The 13,634-nt window shown below is 42.4% G+C and overlaps 2 long non-coding RNA genes across 3 annotated transcripts in view; one reads left to right on the top strand and one right to left on the bottom strand.

The window, feature by feature from the left end:
* Positions 1-1,849: 1,849 nt before the first annotated feature.
* LOC110366488 lies at positions 1,850-5,315 on the bottom strand. 2 transcript variants are annotated; one of them, XR_004928891.1, is made up of 3 exons: positions 3,091-5,315; positions 2,123-2,558; positions 1,850-2,049 (listed from the first exon to the last, which is right to left on the bottom strand). It is a non-coding gene; the product is annotated as an uncharacterized LOC110366488 (long non-coding RNA). The 2 variants fall into 2 exon arrangements; XR_002426724.2 differs by having other exon boundaries at positions 2,123-5,313.
* Positions 5,316-10,216: 4,901 nt separating this feature from the next.
* Positions 10,217-13,634, top strand: part of LOC118559486 — a 29,622-nt gene continuing 26,204 nt past the window's right edge. Inside the window, exon 1 of the long non-coding RNA XR_004928892.1 lies at positions 10,217-10,264. This is a non-coding gene — a long non-coding RNA (uncharacterized LOC118559486). The remainder of the gene's footprint in view (positions 10,265-13,634) is intronic.

Below are 13,634 nucleotides of genomic sequence, written 5' to 3'. Positions count from 1 at the left end.
TGCGCCGATGCCATTTTTTTGCCCCGATACCTGGCCACTTTTCAGTATTGGAATGAAAACATCCTAGTGCCATAAACCCCATTTCCACTACCCTTGTTAAACCGATCCATGCTGAGCTCGGTCCGAGCTTGGATCAGTTAACCAAGCCAAGCTTGGTTCTGACGACCGTTTACACATCACGCTATCTCGGTTCCTTGGTTTCCTCACCTCCTAGTGGCGATCTGTGGTACTACTGCTCTCTCGGTTTGAAGGAGGGAATCAAGCAAATAAAAATGGCGGCGCCCGTAACATTCAGGCAGTTATGCTTGGTGAAACGTCGTTGTTAGCAGAGAGTCAGGCGAAGAAGGCAACTTTTGGTGAATTTACTTGACAGAGTCGGCTTTTGGGAAGTGGATAAGACAAACGAACGTCTAATAAGGATTTACAGACGCAGGAAACAACGACAGACGCTGAGGTTCATCACGCTGCTAAGCAGAATCATCACTGGAAACCGTGTCACAGTAGGGAAGCTAGTGTTTTTATGAATGTTTGAAATGTCAGCTGATCGCACAGAGATGACGCGGTCTGCTCATGCGCTCTTTGTTATGAGACATGGAACCGGTCTGCATTTAGCGCGGTCCGGTTGTGTCTAGCTCGGTTCAGTTCAGTTTGTGTTCCATTTACACTCGATAGTTATCTCGGTAACTGAGCTCTGACTGGTCTCAGCACGGTTAAAAAGGGGTAGTGTAAACGGGGTAAATGACTCGGTGCCATCTTCTGGAGTATATAATATGTTAAACTCTGACCTATAATGGCTAAATCACTTGTCATGACGCTCTGATTTTTACACAATGTATAAACTAATGTGTAAATAAATACCTGTTTTCATGCAGATATATTTTTTCGCCTTTTCAACAAAGATAGACATGGTATTATGCATATACAAAAAAAATTAATAAAAAATGTATATTTCAATAAAGTCATAAGTTTTGTTTTTTTGTAGAAAAAAAATCACTCTCTCACACACATCTAATTCTGAGCTTTCACACCAACAACAATAACTTCTTTGAATATTTTTGCTTGCTGTTTATATCAGGGGTCTCAGACTCGCGGCCCGCGGGCCAACTGCGGCCCTCGGGACGATAGTTTGTGGCCCCCGCCTTAATAGGAAAGTTTAATGTCAGTGCGGCCCGCGGGTTTGATATGATTGGCACTTGTTAGTGTTGTGTGCGGAGCTGAACGAACTTACCAATCACGGTGGAGTATATTGCTCTCGGGGGCAGGACATCCGCCAGGTGTGTTTGCATTTTCTATTTGTCATTATTTGCATGCGGCACAAGCGCAATTTCTGCAGCTGCTCCCGCTTCACGCGCGTCCAGTCTAGATCCGGAAGTTGCTGCTCAGTGTACCGTAATTAAGGCTAGGGCCTGACTACAGCCAAATATGGTAATAGGCAATCAGAAAGGTTGTCTGAGGAGCCCGTGTGTGTGTGTGTGTGAATAAAACACAGACAGGTAGTAAGTTTATATTATTGTATTCAAATGTATATTTTTTGCATATATTTAGGAAGGTAGTCAATATTTATTTTCCTATAAGCATACACAACAAAAAATAAATAAACTCTGATAACACCCAAGAGTTTTTGTTCTCTTCAAGTCCGTTTTTTTTTTTTTTTTTTTTTTAATGCAGAGTGATTAATGTTTCACTTCACTTAAGTCCTGCCGCGAAGCTGCGGTGATCCGGTAGTTCGCCATCATGGCTTGAAATGGGGTGGGAAAGAAACCTGACCCAAATAATGTCATAAATAAAAACAATTAGCATTTATACAGGGTTAAACTGCTATCCAAAACAACTAAACATTCATTTAAAAAAAAAAAAAAGCTTTATTCCATATAGTATTTGTCATGTTTTGTTTAACGTATTTGGCCCGAATGCAGAACACACTCAGTTACACAGGAAGCAGTTTTAAGTTGTTTATTAAATAAACTGCGGAAAACTAACAAATGCACAGGAGGTTCTGTCACAAGGTGGTGGCGACGAGGAGAGAGGTACGAGTGGGACGCGCTCAATCTAGGAGGCAAAAAGAAATTATTAGATAAATTAAAAAGGCACGGAGCGATTTATTGGAGAAACGTAAGCTTACCACATAGCACTGAAACCAGACCGAGGGGAAGCGGAGCGCACTCAGCTCTTGCCTGATGTTGATGGAGGCGGGTGACTGTGTGACCGGTGAACGAGTGCTTGGGGCAGGGTCCGAGCGAGCAGCGCCGGCGGGTCCAGGGATCCAGGGGCAGCAGGAGGAACCAGGTAGATCCGGCTTGGTAATTCCAAGGGAGCACGAGAGGGAGTCCGGAGCAAAGTCCAAGACGAAGGGAACCGAAGGACTTGGCTTGCAACGTCAGAGCATGGATGAGTGATCCAACACGAGAGGCAGCCACAACGGCGTGCTCCTGCTGTCCGAGTTAGTGTAGTTCTTAGTGCCGCCGAACGCTGCTGAACGAGCCGCAGGTGTGCGCGCCCGCCCATCTGTCAACTGCAGACACCTGCGGAGAGAGCAGAGAAGGCAGAACCGGCAGAAACTGCACGGCTCTGCCTGCTGAGTCTTGACAGTATTTCTCAGGAATTATTCAAATTAATTTCAAGTTAATCACATTGTTACAGATTTAACTAAAGTTAAAGATCAAGTAAAGTTACAGATTCAGTAAAGTCAGATATCAAAGTAAAGTGCACTTTTAAGTTCTATCCAAGTTTAATTGACATTTAAAGACAAACTTAATTTACTTAAATACTGTTTTAAGTAACATTGAATTGGTTTGTTTTGTTGCGCAACTCCAAAGAAATGAACCAATTCCAGAGTTGTATTGGCCGTTCACAAAAATCAATGAAAAGTAACTAAAAGTATCCTTAAAGGACAAAATTACAAGAATCAAAGGTCTTATTTAATACTTTGAGGACGTATCTTCAATTCGGGAACAAAATTAACAAAAAGTGAATGATATTTTAGTCTGCAAGACCATTTTAAGACGTCAATACACAGATTTTAAGTGGCGTGTCACCATCGCATTTCTATTATAAAAAAAACAAACAAAGGACGTAAAATAAACGACTCACCGTCGATTGGTTACCAGAAAACACCCAATATAATCCTTCGTCTAATTTAATTTGGGTTGATTCAGCAATGTTCTTCAGTGATGTAGTAAAACGCCGTAAGCAGCTAGCCACAGCGAAAGCCTGTAGCAACGGAAATGGAGGAGATCCGAGTTCACCTCTGACCCGGACCTTAAAGTGTGCTGTCAGGTTTACCCGCCAAAATAAAATAGGTGTTGATTATTTTATGCCGGTTACATAAGCGGTACAGAAAAAGAAGCGGAAAAGGCGCATCACCGAAACTGAAACTACAGCCCCAAACATGTCTTTTTCAAAGCCTGCAGTGAAGAAAAAGGTTGGGGATGAGCACAGACAGTTTCAGAAAAAGTGGGAAGAGCAATATTTCTTTGTTGAGCACAGGGGCATCCCGACGTGTCTTATTTGCACAGAGAAAGTTGCAGTGCACAAAGAATACAATTTGAAACGTCATTACACAACTAGACATGCTGAGGAGTATGCAAAATACCAGGGAGATGAGAGAGCCAACCGGGTTGTTAATCTTAAAACATGTCTACTGAGGCAACAAGATTTCTTTAAGAAAGCAACCAAAGAGAATGATGCAGCAGTTGAAGCTAGCTACGTGGTTAGTGAGATGATTGCTAAAGCAGGAAAGCCATTCAAAGAAGGTGAATTTGTTAAAAAGTGCATATTACAGGCTGCAAGTATTGTCTGTCCAGAAAAAAAGGTCAGTTTAACAACATCAGCCTTTCTGCCAACACCGTGGCAGAACGCATTTCTGACCTGTCAAGTGACATTTATGATCAACTGCTTGAGAAAGCAACGCGTTTCAGTGCATACTCAGTTGCTCTTGATGAGACTACAGACATCACTGACACAGCCCAGCTAGCAATCTATGTCCGTGGTGTTGATGACAATTTTGAAGTCACAGAGGAGTTGCTCACAGTAATTCCAATGCATGGCCAGACCACTGCTCAGGAGATATTTCACCAGCTGTGTGATGCCATTGAGAATGCTGGTTTGCCGTGGAAGAGGTTTGTTGGAATAACAACCGATGGAGCGCCATCAATGACAGGGAGGAAAAATGGACTGGTGGCACTTGTTAAAAAAAAACTGGAAGAGGAGAGTGTGGAGGAGGCCATTGCTTTGCACTGCATTATCCATCAGCAGGCCCTTTGCAGCAAATGCCTGAAGTTTGACAATGTGATGTCTGTTGTTGTGAAATGCATCAACCAAATCAGATCCAGGAGCTTAAAGCACAGAAGGTTCCGTGCTTTTTTAGAGGAAATGGAGTCAGAATATGGGGATGTGCTCTACTTCACCGAGGTACGTTGGCTCAGCAGGGGAAACACACTGAAGAGATTTTTTGAGTTGAGAGTGGAAGTGAAAGCCTTCATGGAGAAAGATGGGGTTGCTGTTCCCGAGCTAAGTGATCCCAAATGGCTCATGGACTTAGCTTTTCTTGTTGATATTACCCAGGAGCTTAATGTACTTAATAAGAAGTTACAAGGCCAGGGGCAACTTGTCAGTGCTGCCTATGACAACGTGAGAGCATTCTCTGCAAAACTCATGTTATGGAAAGCCCAGGTTTCTCAGACAAACCTTTGCCATTTTCCAGCATGCAAGGCACTCATGGATGCAGGCACACCATTCAGTGGTGAGAAGTATGTGGATGTCATTTTGAAGCTACAGGAGGAATTTGATCACAGATTTGCAGACTTCAAGACGCACAGAGCCACATTTCAAATTTTTGCGGACCCCTTCTCCTTTGACGTGCAAGATGCTCCTCCTGTGCTTCAAATGGAGCTGACTGACCTACAGTGCAACTCTGAACTGAAAGCCAAGTTCAGGGAGGTGAGTGGAAAAGCAGACAAGCTTGGGCAATTTTTGAGAGAATTGCCACCCAGCTTCCCTGAGCTTTCCCGAATGTTCAAGCGGACCATGTGTCTTTTTGGGAGCACATACTTGTGCGAAAAGCTCTTCTCTACCTTGAACTTCAATAAGTCCAAGTACAGGTCGAGACTTACTGATGAGCATCTTCAAGCCCTACTTAGGGTCTCAACTGCCTCCTCCCTTAAGCCAAATGTGGCTCGGCTATGCGAGAGGAAGCGCTGCCAGACCTCTAGCAGTAAGAAGTAGGCAGAAGAAGCCATGTTCATAACAGTTTATGTTCAATGTTACATTCATGTTCAGAAAGTTAAAGGTTAAAGAACTGTTAATACGGCCATTTGAATTTGAATTATAAAAATTTAATTTATCTAGTCTTCTATATCTGCTGTATTATTTTTATTATTATTTTATTTATTTATTACTGATAAAAAAAATTTCTTATGAATTGTTATTTTATTTATTTTTTCATCTTATTTTGTGTTAAAAAATAAAAATAAATACATTTGATAACATTGGAATGTTTTTGTAAGAGCTTTTCTTGTGGAAAACCCGATGCGGCCCAGCTTCACCCAGACTCTACCTCCAGCGGCCCCCGGGTAAATTGAGTTTGAGACCCCTGGTTTATATCCATATTCATACAGTTTAAGCCTGGAAAAAGGTTTTAAACTTCCAGGTCATTCCAGTCTTACACTTTGCTTGCAACTGTGCAAGAGCTTAATACCCTTGAAAGCGACTGTTTAGCAACTTTTTAGTAACTCCAGGTACTTCGTTTGGTACTGTGGTTCAGCCTTAGTTTGTCAAATACAGAGACAACGAATTAATAAGCATTAAAGTGTGGTTTATGGGTTGGGTTTCTGCAATGTTACCTTCAGAACCAATCTCTGCCCCGCCTAATCTGCTTTCAGCAGTTATCTCACATTATTGCAGCAGTAAACTGCAGAAAATATGGGCAGAGTTGCTCTCTCTGCGTTTACTCCCTCAGCTCCTATGGCGGAGGGATATTTAGTGCAAGCAGGTCTCTTAATAACCAATGTTTCGTCACTTATTTTAGAGCCCGAATAAGCGATTTCACTTTCAGAAACGTGCCCAAAAAACGCACAACCCCCGACTCATTAAATTTACAAGTGACTTTAGAAAAAAGAAGCCCAAAGTATCATAAAATAAGCAGTCTTGGCAACAGTGAGCGGGTCTGTTTTGCTACAGTCTCTAGCGACCTTGAAACTACGGAAAGCGCCGAGGGTAAAACAAACACAGTCCAGAGAACGCGGCGGGTAATTACATAATTACAAAACATTAGGGAACGGTGTGCGTGTTTTGTCACGAGATCAACGGCGACAAAAAAAAATGTCAGCGTTATGGTCTAACAAAGTTAACATGTTAATAACGTGCTAAAACTGACAGCCCTAATTCTAACACACTCTGATGGGATGGGAGTCCTGAATGTATTTAATTCTTCAAAGTGGTCACAAAATAAAACCTTTGAGAATCACTCCTATACGTTGTGTCCTATACTGTGTCTGGTTTCTATTCATAGGGAATAAAGGTCAGACAAAAGTTAACAAATCTATCATTGCACTAACATTTCCATCATGTTTTAGCAGGTAATGGACAGAAATCTGGTTTCAACAGGATGGAGAACTTTGTACCTGAGAGTTTCCAGTCTGCAGTTTGGACTCTCCAGTCCAGCAGAGAGAAGCTTCACTCCTGAATCCTGCAGGTTGTTGTTCCTCAGGTCCAGTTCTCTGAGACTGGAGGACTGGGAGCTGAGAACTGAGGACAGAGCTTCACAGCTTCTCTCTGAGAGGTTACAGCCACTCAGTCTGAGGAGACAGGGAGAAAAATCTGCTATTAAACAATTCATCAGAAATATTGTTGATTTAGTATAATATATTTAAATTTTAAATGGATTCTGAGTAATCATCAGATCAACGGCTTTTGGGGACCAGAATTTTGCTGCTGCCACCCCAAACCATCAAGAACTCAGACTCATTACAGAACTACAAATCCCACATATTTAAACTTGCTTTTCTGTAGTATAATTTTCGTATATTTCTGTGTTTTTAAAAATTGTTTTTCAAAGCGACTTTGTGTGTCCAAAAAGAACAATATAAGTTTGATGCATTATTATTATTATTAATAATGTTGCGCTGATGCCATTTTTTTGCCCCGATTCCCGATACCTGACCACTTTTCAGTATTGGAATGAAAACATCCTAGTGCCATAAACCCCATTTCCACTACCCTTGTTAAACCGATCCATGCTGAGCTCGGTCCAAGCTTGGATCAGTTAACCAAGTCAAGCTTGGTTCTGACGACCGTTTACACATCACGCTATCTCGGTTCCTTGGTTTCTCCACCTCCTAGTGGCGATCTGTGGTACTACTGCTCTCTCGGTTTGAAGGAGGGAATCAAGCAAATAAAAATGGCGGCGCCCGTAACATTAAGGCAGTTATGCTTGGTGAAACGTCGTTGTTAGCGGAGAGTCAGGCGAAGACAGCAACTTTTGGTGAATTTACTTTACAGAGTCGGCTTTTGGGAAGTGGATAAGACAAACGAACGTCTAATAAGGATTTACAGACGTAGGAAACAACGACAGACGCTGAGGTTCATCACACTGCTAAGCAGAATCATCTCTGGAAACCGTGTCACAGTAGGGAAGCTAGTGTTTTTATGAATGTTTGAAATGTCAGCTGATCGCACAGAGATGACGCGGTCTGCTCATGCGCTCTTTGTTATTAGAGAACCGGGCCAGAGAAAAACCGGGCCGAGCCCACACATGGAACCGGTCTGCATTTAGCGCGGTCCGGTTGTGTCTGGCTCGGTTCAGTTCAGTTTGTGTTCCATTTACACTCGATAGTTATCTCGGTAACTGAGCTCTGACTGGTCTCAGCACGGTTAAAAAGGGGTAGTGTAAACGGGGTAAATGACTCGATGCCATCTTCTGGGGTATATAATATGTTAAACTCTGGCCTATAATGGCTAAATCACTTGTCATGACGCTCTGATTTCTACACAATGTATAAACTAATGTGTAAATAAATACCTGTTTTCATGCCGATATATTTTTTCGCCTTTTCAACAAAGATGGACGTGGTATTATGCATATACAAAAAAATTAAATAAAAATTACATTTCAATAAAGTCATGTTTTGTTTTTTGTAAAATAAAATTCACTCTCTCACACACATCTGAGCTTTCACACCAACAACAATAACTTCTTTGAATATTTTTGCTCGCTGTTTATATCCATATTCATACAGTTTAAGCCGGGAAAAAGGTTTTAAACTTCCAGGTCATTCCAGTCTTACACTTTGCTTGTAACTGTGCAGGAGCTTAATACCCTTGAAAGAGACTGTTTGGCAACTGTTTAGTAACTCCAGGTACTTTATTTGGCACCGTGATTCAGCCTCAGTTTGTCAAATACAGAGACAACAAATTAATAAGCATTAAAGTATGGTTTATGGGTTGGGTTTCTGCAATGTTATCCTCAGAACCAATCTCTGCCCCGCCTAATCTACTTTCAGCAGTTATCTCACGTTATTGCAACAGTAAACTGCAGAAAATACGGGCAGAGTTGCTCTCTCTGCGTTTACTCCCTCAGCTCCTATGGCGGAGGGATATTTCATGCAAGCAGGTCTCTTAATAACCAATGTTTCGTCACTTATTTTAGAGCCCGAATAAGCGATTTTACTTTCAGAAACATGCCCAAAAAACACACAACCCCCGACTCATTAAATTTACAAGTGACTTTAGAAAAAAGAAGCCCAAAGTATCATGAAATAAGCAGTCTTGACAACAGTGAACGGGTCTGTTTTGCTACAGTCTCTAGCGACCTTGAAACTACGGAAAGCGCCGAGGGTAAAACAAACGCAGTCCAGAGAGCGCCGTGGGTAATTACATAATTCCAAATATTAGGGAACGGTGTGCGTGTTTTGACACAAGATTAACGGCAACAAAAAAAAAGTTGTTGGCATTATGGTCTAACAAAGTTAACGTGTTAATAACTTGCTAAAACTGACAACCCTAATTCTAACACATTCTGTTGGGATGGGCGTCCTGAATATATTTAATTCTTCAAAGTGTTAACAAAATAAAACCTTTGAGAATCACTCCTATACGGTGTGTCCTATACTGTGTCTGGTTTGTATTCATAGGGAATAAAGGTCAGACAAAAGTTAATAAATCTATCACTGAACTAACATTTTCATCATGTTTTTAACAGGTAATGGACATAAATCTGGTTTCAACAGGATGGAGAACTTTGTACCTGAGAGTTTCCAGTCTGCAGTTTGGACTCTCCAGTCCAGCAGAGAGAAGCTTCACTCCTGAATCCTGCAGGTTGTTGTTACTCAGGTCCAGTTCTCTGAGACTGAAGGACTGGGAGCTGAGAACTGAGGACAGAGCTTCACAGCTTCTCTCTGAGAGGTTACAGCCACTCAGTCTGAGGAGACAGGGAGAAAAATCTATTAAACAATTCATCAGAAATATTGTTGATTTCTTTACAGTCACCAATGTTCTCCTTGGAAAGATTGATGGATCTGTCTGATTTTACACGTCTTTATGTTGCCTTTTGTTGTGAACTGGTTCATTATAAATAAACTGAAGCAACATTAATCAATATTTACCTCATTAACAGATTTCTCACTATCAGAAATAGAAGCAGCAACAATCTGTGTCCTTACAGAGCTTTGTTGGAGGCTTTAACCACTGGCAGCAGCCTCAGAAGAACCTCCTCTGAAGCAGAGTATTTCTTCAGGTCAAACACATCCAGATCTTCTGCTGATGACACTAAGATGAAGATCAGAGCTGACCACTGAGCAGGAGACAGTTTATCTGTGGAGAGACGTCCTGAACTCAGAGACTGTTGGATCTCCTCCACTAGAGAACGATCCTTCAGTTCATTCAGACAATGGAACAGATTGATGCTTTTCTCTGCAGACACATTCTCACTGATCTGCTTCTTGATGTACTGAACTGTTTCCTGATTGGTCTGTGAGCTACTTCCTGTCACTGACACCAGACCTAGTAGGAGTCTCTGATTGGTCTGCAGTGAAAGTCCCAGGAGGAACCGGAGGAACACGTCCAGGTGTCCATTTGGACTCTCTAAGGCCTGATCAACAGCTGTCTGGTGAAGAGACTTTGGTTTAGGGTCCTTAGAAACTGAGGACTCCTTAGATGTTTGTGTTTCTTCCATCAGGTTGACACCATGATTTATGAAGGTCCGATGAACATGAAGAGCAGCCAGAAACTCCTGAACACTCAGATGGACGAAGCAGAACACCTTGTCCTGGTACAGCCCTCTCTCCTCTCTAAAGATCTGTGTGAACACTCCTGAGTACACTGAGGCTGCTCTGATATCGATGCCACACTCTGTCAGGTCTGATTCATAGAAGATCAGGTTTCCTTTCTGCAGCTGATCAAAAGCCAGTTTTCCCAGAGACTCAATCATCTTCATGCTCTCTGGACTCCAGTGTGGATCTGTTTCAGCTCCTCCATCATACTTGACCTTCTTCACTTTGGTCTGAACCACCAGGAAGTGGATGTACATCTCAGTCAGGGTGCTGGGCAGCTCTCCTCCCTCTCTGGTCTCCAACACGTTCTCCAGAACAGTAGCAGTGATCCAGCAGAAGACTGGGATGTGGCACATGATGTGGAGGCTTCTTGATGTCTTCATGTGGGAGATGATCCTCCTGGCCTGCTCCTTACCTCTGAACCTCTTCCTGAAGTACTCCTCCTTCTGTGGGTCAGTGAACCCTCTGACCTCTGTCACCATGCCAACACACTCAGGAGGGATCTGATTGGCTGCTGCAGGTCGTGTGGTTATCCAGAGGCAAGCAGAGGGAAGCAGTTTCCCCCTGATGAGGTTTGTCAGCAGAACATCCACTGAGGTGGACTCTGTAGCATCAGTCAGGATCTCCTGGTTCTGGAAGTCCAGAGGAAGTCGACTCTCATCCAGACCATCAAAGATGAACAGAACCTGGAAGTGTTCAAAGCTGCAGATTTCTTTGGTTTCAGTAAAGAAGTGATGAACAAGGTCCACCAAGCTGAACCTTTTCTCTTTCAGCACATTCAGCTCTCTGAAGGTGAATGGAAATATGAAGTGGATGTTCTGGTGGGCTTTGTCTTCAGCCCAGTCCAGAGTGAACTTCTGGGTTAAGACTGTTTTCCCAATGCCAGCCACTCCCTTTGTCATCACTGTTCTGATTGGTTGATCTCTTCCAGGTGGGACTTTAAAGATGTCTTCTTGTCTGATGGTTGTTTCTGGTCTGTGTGGTTTCCTGGATGCTGTTTCAATCTGTCTGACCTCATGTTCCTCATTGACCTCTCCAGTCCCTCCCTCTGTGATGTAGAGCTCTGTGTAGATCTGGTTCAGAAGGGTTGGACTTCCTGCTTTAGCGATCCCCTCAATCACACACTGGAACTTCTTCTTCAGACCAGATTTAAGTTGATGTTGACAAACTGCAGCAGGATGTTCTAAATTGACAAAAAAAATTTAAATCAGGATGGAAACAAAATTATCTTCTAAAAGATGATCTGAATAAATGTGATTCCATCTCTTCAGACATCAGTAAATGTGTGATTTATCCATCAGGTTAAATCTTTGTAGAAATCCTCTTACTGCTCTGCAGATGGTCAGCCAGCTCCTCCTGCTTCATCCTTTGGAAGTTCAGAGTGATCTTCATCAGTGCCTCTCTGCTGCTCCTCCTCTGCTCTTCATCCTCACCTTCCAACACCTCCTCATCATCTCTCTGACTCTCTGAGCTGTCTGGGTCATCTGGACTCAGAAGCTTCTTGGTCTTCTTCAGCTCCTTCTTCACAAAAGTGACAATGTTGTTCTTGTTGTGTAATCAAGCGATGAGGAAAAATCAGACTGTGTTGTAAGCAATGAAATTTGAGAATTTTACAGACACCAAGGAGTGTGTCGTTGCTTTGTAGCCAAGCTACCCCGGATTTATCTACCTCTTTGGCAGTGGACCCTGTAGGACAGAGGAGTCCACGCTGGGGAGATCAGCTACCGATGCAGGCCTCATGGAGCTCATAGACTCACAAGCATCTGCATAGTTGACCAAACTACTACGCGGTCTGCTTTCCAAGAGACCAAAGTTGTAACTTATTTACCAACTGCCCTAAAGGCGGTCTGCTTGTAACCTTTCTAAGCTGTTGCAGGAAAGCTGAGTCGAGACAGCGCAGAGCGGTCTCCTGTCCTGCCACCAGGCGAAGCTAAGAGGAAAGCCGATCTGAAGTCACCCACTGGACCGGGAGACATACCCTCACAAGATGAAAGCTATGCAAGGGAAGCTGGATGGAGGTCTCCGCTTCCACAGCCTGAACACACTGCGTGAGCTGTGCTCAACTTGCCCAGGCCTGGTTTTCCAAATGACAGCTGCTGCCCCTGTTTCCTAGCTAGCCACTTGCTCGCTACTGAGATAGCCAGCTTTACCTTGGAGTAATTCACTGGCAATTAGACGCCCATCACCACAACCAGAGACAACAGGAGAGCTTGGGCAGAGAAATAGACAGGAACAGTTTAAAATGTTTGGCATTTTGAAACCAAGTGGTTGCGATTCAAGTCTGTTTTTACAGTTAGAAAATTTTATTTCCATAAGGGATACATTGACGGGATAATGATGTTTGTGTTTTCCGTTCCAGTCATTACAACTAGATAGAGCTTAAGGCTTTGTTAAATTAGCGCCGAATGTTGCAAGCATAATGCTAATAGCTTTCCAGATAATATTATTGCTAACCTCGACTAAACAGAACTACAGTTCGTTTCAAACTTAAGTTTTGTTTTCGTTTCGCTCTCCCATCGTTCCATAGTGCGATGAGCATTGGTACATCATTAATAGGGAGGATTAATGTCCACACCTCTAAACTTTTGTGGGATGTTAAAGGTGAGATTATGTAAACTTTCAAAATGCTCACGCGGGGGTTAGAGGGTGGGGAGGGGGTGTTGTTAGTGGCTCGCTTTTACTGTCACAGCAACTGGACGCTAGAAGAGTGGATTCACTCAACTCCATCTCGTTTAACCGACTAGACATCTAGACATGGAAGTAGGGATGTTTTACTTTTGTGAAAGGAGTGTCAACACTTTATTGTTCAAATAATGAGTTAAAACAGAAAAAAAACACTTGATACAACTTGATAGAATTATTTTTACTATTTTCTACATATTTTATGTTATTTACTATGTTCATTGCATTTATCACGTAATTTAGTCTTTACTACTAAGATGTTTTAAGGTTTTAATTATTCAGATATTAAAGTGTATTTCAAGTGTATTTCATGTGACTGAACTGTCTCTCATTACTGTGTTTGGGTTTATTGTTTTAATCATGTATTTACTGGAATATATAGACCAGGGGTTACCATTTTATTTTACTCTCTCTCTTATCGTTGCGGAAGGCCTGCAGAAAGCAGAGAAATATGTTGTGACGATAATAAGTGTTTTTCTAAATATGTTTGAAACTGTTATGAACTGTATTCAGCCATCTGAAGTGCTTACGCATAACTGTACTGTGTGAACTGCTTGATATTATCTAGAAGGTCACAGAGTTGTTTTGCTTCTCCCTACCCCTTAGCTTCACAATGGAACCAGGGATTCCTTTGGAAAATAAAAAGAGAGGAGGCGACGGAGCTTGCTTCAGAGCGAGTTGGAGATC

This window comes from Fundulus heteroclitus, unplaced genomic scaffold (genome assembly GCF_011125445.2).
Source record: "Fundulus heteroclitus isolate FHET01 unplaced genomic scaffold, MU-UCD_Fhet_4.1 scaffold_294, whole genome shotgun sequence".
NCBI lineage: Eukaryota > Metazoa > Chordata > Actinopteri > Cyprinodontiformes > Fundulidae > Fundulus > Fundulus heteroclitus.
This window is presented reverse-complemented; position numbering and strand designations above follow the sequence as displayed.